The sequence below is a fragment of the Molossus molossus genome, unplaced genomic scaffold, assembly GCF_014108415.1.
Source record: "Molossus molossus isolate mMolMol1 unplaced genomic scaffold, mMolMol1.p scaffold_m16_p_2, whole genome shotgun sequence".
NCBI lineage: Eukaryota > Metazoa > Chordata > Mammalia > Chiroptera > Molossidae > Molossus > Molossus molossus.
This window is the reverse complement of record NW_023425355.1, coordinates 68574711-68585153: the sequence shown is the minus strand read 5'-3', so window position 1 is coordinate 68585153 and position 10443 is coordinate 68574711. Positions and strand designations below refer to the sequence as shown.

The 10443-nt window shown below is 39.1% G+C and overlaps 1 non-coding gene across 1 annotated transcript; it reads left to right on the top strand.

Moving 5' to 3' along the window:
• Window positions 1–7512: 7512 nt before the first annotated feature.
• On the top strand, window positions 7513–7616 carry LOC118636760. Its single transcript, XR_004960745.1, has one exon. It is a non-coding gene; the product is annotated as a U6 spliceosomal RNA (small nuclear RNA).
• Window positions 7617–10443: the final 2827 nt, after the last annotated feature.

Genomic DNA, 10443 nt, shown 5'->3' with positions numbered 1-10443 from the left:
ATATCTGATAAAGTAGATTTCAAAATGAAGTCCATAAGTAGAGACAAAGAAGGCCACTACATAATATTGAAAGCATATATCCAACAGGAAGATATAACCTTGGTAAACATATATGCGCCTAATATAGGAGCACCAACATTTATTAAAAATCTTTTAAAGGATTTCAAAGGAGAAATCAACAGCAATACAATCACAGCAGGGGACTTCAACACCCCACTGACATGATTGTATAGAATTCTAGACAAAAAATTAACAAGGAAAAACAGATTCTAAAGGAAGCATTAGATCAAATGGATTTAAGAGATATCTACAGAGAATTACACCCCAAAACTGCAGAATTCAGGTTCTTCTCAAGTGCACATGGGACATTCTCAAAGATAGACCACATGTTAGGGCACAAACTAAGTCTCTACAAGTTCAAGAAGATTGAAATCATATCAAGCATCTTCTCAGATCACAATGACATGCAACTAGTAATCAACTGCAACAAGAACATGCAAAGACACTTGAAAACATGGAAGCTAAATAGCATGTTATTGAATAATGAATGGGTTACCATGGAGATCAAGGAAGAAATTAAAAACTTCCTGGAAACCAATGGAAATGAACACACAACAACACAAAATCTATGGGATGCAGAGAAAACAGTTGTGAGAAGGAAGTTCACAGCACTACAGGCCTACCTGAGGAAGCAAGAAAAATCTCTAATACACTACCTAACCTCACAACTTAAAGAACTAGAAGGCAAACAAAAAGAAACACCAGAGCAAGTAGAAGAAAGGAAATAATAAAGATCAGAGCAGAAATAAATGACATGGAGACCAAAAAACAATTCAAAGGATCAATGAAACACAGAGCTGGTTCTTTGTAAAGATAAACCACATTGCTGTACCCTTAGCTAGACTCACCAAGAAACAAAGAGAGAGAAACCAAATTCACAAAATCAGAAATGAAAGAGGAGAAATACTAACTGACACTACAGAAATACCAAGGATTGTTAACAAATATTATGAACAATTATACAGCAACAAATTCGACAATCTAAGCGAAATGAACAAATTTCTAGAAATACATAGTCTCCTAAAACTGGACCAAGAAGAGATAGAAAACTTGAACAGACCAATAACAAAATAAATTGAAGTTGTAATGAAGACTCTCCCAGCAAACAAAAGCCCGGGCCTGGATGGCTTCATGGGGGAATTTTACAGAACATTCAAAGATTAACTCATACCCATTCTCCTCAAACTATTTCAAAAAATTCAAGAAGGAAGACTAGCAAACTTGTTTTATGAGGCAAGCATAATTCTAATTACAAAACCAGAAAAAGACACTACAAAGAAAGCAAACTACAGACCAATATCCCTGATGAACATAGATGCCAAAATCCTAAACAAAATACTAACATATCGCATCCAGCAATACATCAAAAAAATTATTCACCATGACCAAGTGGATTCATCCTAGGGATGCAAGGCTGGTACAATATTTACAAATCAATAAATGTAATACACCACAAAAACAAAATGAAAGATAAAAATCACATGATCTTATCAATAGACGCTGAAAAAGCATTCGACAAAATCCAGCACCTATTTCTGATAAAAACACTCAGCAATCTGGAAATAGAGTAATCATATCTCGACATAATAAAGGCCATATATGAAATACCTACAGCTAACATCATACTCAATGGGCAAAAGCCAAAAGCATTTCCCTTAAGAACAGGAACAAGCCCTTCCTGGTTTGGCTCAGCAGTTAGAGCGTCATCCTGAGGTCCAGAGAGACCTGGGTTTGGTTCCCGCTAATGGCATGTACCTCGGTTGCAGTTTGTCCCCAGCCCTGGTTGGTCGTGAGGGTGGCAGCCACTCGATGTGTCCCTTTCACGTTGATGTCTCTCTCTCTCTCTCTCTTCCTCCCACTCTATCTGAACAAAAAAATAAAAAAAGAGGTCCTCGGGTGAGGATTAAAAAAACAAAAACAGGAACAGAACAAGGATGCCCACCTTCGCCACGCTTATTTAACATAGTACTGGATGTCTTAGCCACAGCAATCAGTCAGGAAGAAAAAATAAAAGGGATCCAAATTGGAAAGTAGGAAGAGAAACTGTCATTATTCGCAGAGGACAGGATACTATACATAAAAACCCCAAAGACTCCATCAAAAATTTCCTAGACTTAATAAATGAATTTGTCAAAGCAGCAGGACACAAAGTTAACGTCAAAAAATCGACGGCATTCTTATATACCAATTATGAACTCACAGAAAAAGAAACTAAATAAACAATCCCATTTACCATCGTGGCAAACAAATTAAGATAACTAGGAATAAACTTAACCAAAGAAATAAAGAACCTATTCGCAGAAAACTATAGGTCATTGAAAAAAGTAATAGAAGATATAAAAAAGTGGAAGCACATATCTTGTTCATGGATTGGAAGAATTAACATAATTAAAATGTCCATACTACCCAAAGCAATCTATAGATTCAATGCAATTCCCATCAAAATACCAAAGACATATTTCACTGAACTACAACAAATACTTCAAAATTCATATGGAACCAAAAAAGAACTCGAATAGCCACAGCAATCTTAAAAAAGAAGAAGAAAGTTGGAGAGATCACATTACCAGATTTCAGGTTATACTACAAAGCCACTGTAATCAAAACAGCCTGGTACTGGCACAAGAACAGGCATATAGACCAGTGGAACAGAACAGAGAATCCAGAAATGGACCCAAGGCAATATGCTCAATTAATATTTGACAAAGGTGGCAAGAGCATACACTGGAGTAAAGACAGTGTCTTTAATAAATGGTGTTGGGAAATTGGACAGCTACATGCAAAAAAAAAATGAAACTAGACCATCAACTTACACCCTACACAAGGATAAACTCAAAATGGAAAAAAGACTTATGTGTTACTCATTAATCCATAAAAATCTTAGAAGAAACTGTAGCCAACAAAATTTCAGACATCATACGCAGCACAATTTTCACTGATACATCACCTAAGGCAACAGAAAAAGGAGAAAATGAACACATGGGACTACATCAAACTCAAAAGCTTCTGCACAGCAAAAGAGACAGTCATCAAAATGGAAAGGCAACCCACTGTATGGTAGAGCATAATTGCCAATGATATATCAGATAATGGGTTAATTTTCAATATATAGAGAGTGTTCATACAACTCAACAAAAGGAAGACAAAGAACCCAATTACAAAATGGGCAGAGAAACTAAACAGATACCTCTCCAAACAGGACATACAAATGGTTAAGAGCCATATGAAGAAATGCTCAACATCACTAATCATCAGAGAGATGCAAATTAAAGCAACAATGAGGTATCACCTCATACCTGACAGAATGTGTGCCGTCAACAAATCATCAAACAACAAGTGTTGGCGAGGGTGTGGAGGAAAGGGGCCTCTAGTACATTGCTGGTGGCAATGCAGACTGGTGCAGCCACTATTGAAAACAATATGGTGTTACTTCAAAAAATTAAAAATGGAACTTCCATTTGACCCAGTGATCCCACTTCTAGGATTATACCCTAAGAAGCCTGAAACACCAATCAGAAAGAATATATGTACCCCCATGTTCATAGCAGCACTATTTACAATTGCTAAGATCTGGAAACAGCCCAAATGTTCATCAGTAGATGAAAGGATAAAAAAGCAGTGGTACAGCCCTGGCCAGTTTGGCTCAGCGGTTAGAGCGTCGACCTGTGGTCCGGAGAGACCCGGGTTCGGTTCCCACTAAGGGCGCGTACCTCAGTTGCAGTTTGTCCCCGGCCCTGGTTGGTCGTGCGGGTGGCAGCCTCTCGATGTGTCCCTTCACGTCGATGTTTCTCTCTCTCTCCCTTCCTCTCTCTCCCTCCCACTCTATCTGTACAAAGAATGGAAAAATATCCTCGGGTGAGGATTAAAAAGAAAAAAAAAAAGCAGTGGTACAAATACATAATGGAGTACTATGCAGCTGTAAGAAAGAAAGATCTCTTATCCTTTGAGACGACATGGAGTGGCCTGGAAAGTATTATCCTAAGCCAAACAAGCCAAACAGAGAAAGACAAGTATCACATGATCTCACTTATTTGTGGAATATAATGAACATAACAGTCTGAGGAATGGGATAGTCCCAGAGATGTGGAAGTGGGGTACAGAGTGACAATCCCTAGAATAGGGGGTGTTGGGGGAGAGATAAACTACAGAACTTATATGCATGTGTGCATGAACAATGGATATGGCAACAAAGCTGGGAATAGGGCGGTGAGGGAAGGGCAGGGGGGAATCAGTAGGGGATAAAAGAGAAACATGTGTAACAAAAATAAATTAATTAATTTAAAAAAAGATTGAAGTGGTTGGAATTGTTCTGTTTCAGAACTGCCTACCTCTCACATCATCTCTCATCTCTTTCTGATTTGCACTATGTGCTTCAGCAATACTGAAATGCTTAAAACATTTTACATTCTTTCCCACTTTTCTGTGGCATTTCTCACCATCATGCCTGTGTATCTTGCTATCTAATCTGCTTGGAACACCCCTTTCTCTGTGTCAGCAACCAGCATACTAAATGTTTTAGATGCAGTAGTCCATTTAATCCTTATAGAATCCTTCTGAGTTGTATACTGTTACTTTCATTTTACATACAAGTGAAGGAGGCTCAGAAAACTATGTCAACTTGCTCAAGGACACACAGCTAGTAAGAGGAGCCAGGATTTGAATCCTGATATTTTTTATTCCAGGGTCTGAATTCTTTTGTTAGTCTTGTTCTGAGAAGGTGCAAGGATTTCACTGGGGAAGACCTAAGTATGAGAGAAACTGGGAAGGTTGCTGGAGAAGACTTTGAGAGCCATCAGACTGACATGTAAATCTGACCCCTGGTCAAGGGAAAAGGGAAATTATTAGTTGGGAACATGCAAGATTGACATACAATCAAAGAAAGGTTCAATAAAACCTTCACTGAGTCCTTGAGTCAAAGTCTTCTGTCAGTGGAGTGCTACATCTCCTTACAACAGGCCTGCCTTAGTGCCCCTGGTGTGCTTAGTCCCTTATCTAGAATCAGTTTTGTGTGCACTCGGTGATAAATTTCAGAACACAGCACCTTGGGCCCTTGTTTATGTACCTTATAGTTCAACGGTTCTCAACTAGGATGATTTTGTCCTTCCAGGGGACATTTGGCATCATCTAGAGCAGTGGTTCTCAACCTTCCTACTGCCGCAATCCTTTAATACAGTTCCTCATGTTGTATGTGGGTGTATCTGCATGTGGGCAGACCGCCCTGGAGATGATAGGGGATTGGTGTCTTGGTTCCTAAGACCATCGGAAATCACATATTTCCGATGGTCTTAGGCGACCCCTGTGCAAGGGTCTTTCAACCCCCAAAGGGGTTGTGACCCACAGGTTGAGAACCGCTGATCTAGAGACATTTTTTATTGTCACAAATCAGGGGAGAATTCTTCTGACAGTCTATTGAGTAAACACACGATATGCTCCTCAACATCTGACAATGCAGAGGATAGCCCCCACAACACAGAACAATCTGGTCCAAAATACCAATAATGATGAGGTTGAGAAATGCTTCTGTAGTTGGAAGTCTGCAAGGTGCATTTTCATTGTTGCTGCAGTTCTCCGCCTCTCCATCATATAGCCTCTACCAGTAATGCTTCTCTGTCTTTTCCCTGACACTCAGTCCATTAGGTATTCTTCCTCTTTTGCTCTCACAGCACTCTGCATACACCCATCATAGTACTTACCAAACTGCATTATTATTTCATGTTTACTTGTTCTCTTCCTCTATGAACTGTGAGAACCTTGAAGGCAGGGGCTCTGTCTTTCTTTCTTTTCTTTTTTCTGTTTTTTTTTTTTTTTTTTAAATACTTGCACCTAGTCTAGAGTCTAGTACCTACTACATATTTATTAAATAAATGATGGTGAAGCTATGAAGCAGTTTAATAGTAAATGTTCAGTATATGATGTGTTGTCACATAACTCCTTTTCAGGACCGATCTACTCTACTGGCTCCCAAAACCCTCTGCTTGGTGGTCTCTAGTATAGAAAATTCCCTTCTGAAAATTTTCACTTGACTGTCCTGTAGTAGCTCAAATTTACTATGCCAGTAATAAAATGTATGGTCCTCTCCCAACCTGATTTTTTTTTCTATTTTCACTTTATCTATGATTAGACCCGTTATTTATCCAATTATTGAAACTAAAAACTTGGGAGTCATATCTTTTTCCTCATTCCTACCTTTTACCTCACTAAATCCTAGAATTTTCTTAATATCTTTTTTCTTAAAACTTTTCTTAATATCTCTCAAATCTTCCTCCTTTACTCCATTCCCATTGTCATTGCCTTAACAGTGGCTCTCATCACTTCTGGATGATTGCATGAGTCTCCTAACTCATCATCTTGCTTCCAGTCTTGCCACACAGATTTACACTCTGCACTGCTACCAGAATGATAGTCTTAATACACATTTAATTATGTTATCCTCTTGCCTGAAATCCTTCAAGGACTTCTTGTGAACATCAGGATAAAATCCAAACTTCTTATCATAGAGTCCATGATTTTCATGACCTGGACCCTTGCCTGGCTTTCTAACCTCATCTCTTATCACTTCTTCACACATACCTTTGGCTCTAAGTGTTTCTCAACTAGGGAGGATTTTGTCCTCCAGTGAACATCTGACAATGCCTGGAGACATATTTGGTTATCACAACTCACGGAAATGAGGTTCTACTAGCATCTAGTGGGTAGAATTCAGGGATATTGCTGTTAAACATTCTACAATGTACAGGATGTCTCTTACAACAAAGAATTATTCAGCCCAAAATGTCAATAGCAATTGTGTCAACTACCTATAGTTCCTGGGATGCCTTTCTCTCCCTTTTTCATTTGGCTAACTCCCACTTGCCCTTACAAAAGTTTATTTAATTCTCACCTCTTCTGGGAAGTCTTTTCTTTGCTCCCAGTCTAAATCAGATGTCCCTCCTTTGTGTTTCCATGGTCCTCAGTGTCTCCCTTCTCATATCACTTATTAGACAGCATTACTGTATTTTATTGTCTGTTTCCTGGAGAGACTGAAATCTTTGACAGCAGGGAACACAGTTTATTCACATTTGTGTCCCCTGTACTTGGCATACAGTACAGGTTTCAATAAACATTTGAATATAAATGGATTAATTACCACGTGATCTTAAAAAATGACTACTCAGATCCAAAAAAAAAAGGAATAGAAGGAGATGCCTAAAATCTTTACTGTGATGTTGGGCCAGTCAATTGATTAAACATTGATCTTTAAAGGATCCCTTGATTTATCCATCAATATTTTATTGGTTATCTGCTATGTGCTGGACACTGAGCTAGACACTAAGGACCCAGCATTGAATAAGACAAACATCTATAAGTTGTCCTCAAGAATTCACAAATCCAGCAGATATCTAGTTAGCCTAATAAACAATTTTGGAGAACTCAGTTGAGGGTCTGGAAATAAAATATATTAAAAAGTTAGTAGTCGTTTTGGCAGCACAAATACTAAAATCAGAACGATACAGAGAAGATTAGCATGGCTCCTGTGCAAGGATGACACCCAAATTCAGGAAACATTTCATATTTATACTTAACAAAAGGAAGACAAAGAATCCAATATAAAAATGAGCAGAGGAACTAAATACACACCTCTACAAACAGGACATACAAGTGGCTAAGAGACATATGAATAAATGCTTAACATCACTAATCATCAGTTAGATGCAAATTAAAACAACAATGAGGTATCACCTCACACCTGTCAGAATGGTTGCCCTCAACAAATTATCAACAAGTGTTGGCAAGGCTGTGGAGAAAAGGGGACTCTAGTACACTGCTGGTGGGAATGCAGACTGGTGCTCCCACTATGGAAAACAATATGGTGTTTCCTCAAAAAGTTAAAAATGAACTTCCATTTGACCCAGTGATCCCACTTCTAGGAATATATCCTAAGAAGCCTGAAACACCAATCAGAAAGAATATGTGTACCCCTATGTTCATAGCAGCACTATTTACACTAGCTAGGATCTGGAAACAGCCCAAGTGTCCATCAATAGATGAATGGAAAAAAAGCTATGGTATATATACACAATGGAATACTATCCAGTTGTAAGAAAGAAGATCTCTTATCCTTTGAGACAACAATGGAGGAACCTGGAGAGAATTATGCTAAGCCAAATAAGCCAATCGGTGAAAGACAAACATCACATGATCTCACTTATTTGTGGAATATAGTGAACAATACAAGCCGATGAACAAAACAGACCCAGAGACATAGAAGTAGGGTACAGACTGACAAACCTCAGAAGAGAGGGGCAGGCAGGGGGAGAAAAGAGATAAACCACAGAACTTATATGCATGTATGCATAACCAATGGACATAGACAACAATGTTGGGGGTAGTGGGATCTGGAGGAGGGTGTTAATCAGGGGGAAAGGAGAAACATTTGTAACAAAAATAAATTAATAAAAAAAGAAGAAAAAACACTTTAAAAAAGTTAGAATGCTTCTTAGTCTGGTTTGATTTGCTTACAATAAATTGATCACCTTGCAAATCCTTGGTGTAACAAGCATGTCCTTCCCTGAGAAATACAGAGCATAAATGCAGCTAAACTTGCTCTATTTTGGGCACTGAATCTATAGCCATAGAAAGGACTGTATCTGCAAGGAAAAAAGAATGTTACTGATCTGAAGAGACTGCAAAAATAATTGAAGACCACCCACTTCCTTAATTGACTTTGTATAAAGAAAATGAAAGCCCATTACCCATATTGTCAGTTGCCTCACATCTCTGGAGCTGGGGCAGCAATGGAATAATGAAAAACTTGCCTGGTTGGTGTGTCTCCGTGGTTGAGCATCAACCCATGAAGGAAGAGGTTGCTGGTTTGATTCCTGGTCAGGGCACATGCCCACGTTTGGGCTTGATCTACAGTAGGGGGCATGCAGGAGGCAGTCAATCAATCTTCTCTCTCCTCAGTGTTTCTATCCCTGTCTTCCTCTCCCCTTTTCTCTCTAAAATCAATTAAAAATATTTTTTAAAAAATAATGAAACACTCATTACTGCAGAAACAGTTAACATCAACTTTGACACTGTGTGTCAAGTGAGGTTTGGGCCTGATATGTTTCCTAAGAGTTTCTCGAACTTAACTACAACATTAAGATAGCCAAATGCAAAGGGGTAAATCTCTACATTGTTTAAATGCTCACCTAAAGATATGTTTATTAATTTTTGAGAGAGACGAAGAGAGAGAGACAGACAGGCAGGCAGACAGACAGACATGTGAGAGAGAAAAATTCATTGTTTGTCCCCCATACGCTCCCCGACTGGGGATAGAACCCGCAAACTAGATATATGCCCTGACCAGAAATCATACCTGCCACCTTTTGGTATACGGGACAATGCTCCAACCAATTGAGCTGCCCAGCCAAAGCAACATTTTTTTTAAGTTTTTTTTTTTCTTTATTGATTTTAGAGAGAGAGGCAGGAAACAGGAGAGAAAGACAGAAACATCGATGAAAGAGAACATTGTTTGGCTGTCTCCCACTAGGGATCCAACTCACAACCTGGGAATGTGCCCTGACCAGGAATCGAACTGGCGACCTCTTGGTGCGTGGGTTGATGCTCAACCACTGAGCTACACCGGCTGGGCAAAAGCAACATTTTTAAAAAATATTTTTGTATTCATTTTTAGAAAGAGAGAGAGAAACATCTATGTGACATTGAAACATCAATCAGCTGCCTCCTGTACGCCTCCTACCCAGGATTGAGTCTAAAACCAGGGCATGTGCTCTGACTGGGAATCGAACCAGCAACATTTTGGTGCACCAAACAACACCCAACCAACTGAGCCATACCAGCCAGAGCCAGGGTAACATTTTTAAAGGGGGCCTAATGATATTCATTCGAGTGATTTGAGTAGCTTTGAGCTGAACTAATGCTAGAAAAACACTTATTTGACTTCAATTGGAAAAATGCTATGAGAAAGGTGAAGTGGTAAACTCCAATATGGGAGAGACAGTATCATCCAGAGGTCCAGAGGAATTTCGCACTGAAGTAACCTTGGTAGTTATTATGGAATCTTTGGACATCAGAGGAAACCCCCATTTTATTTATTTATGCAACTTAACAAATATTTATTGAGCATCTACTATACATCAGGCACCATCGTAGGTGCTAGAGATACAGCAGTGGTGGTGGGAGGCAGATGAAAATTCCCAGCCTGATGGAGATTGCATACTATTGGGTAAATATTTGTCGAACAAAGGTGAGCTGCTCTGCATGTATGCAAGAATACCTGCTGGGCTTATGGTCAGTCTCACCTCCACCCACTTCACCCTCCACCCACAGAAAGGTCTGGCAATGGCAATTAGAGATGTTGGGTTCCTTTACAAATTCAGTAACTTTGGAAGAACTACA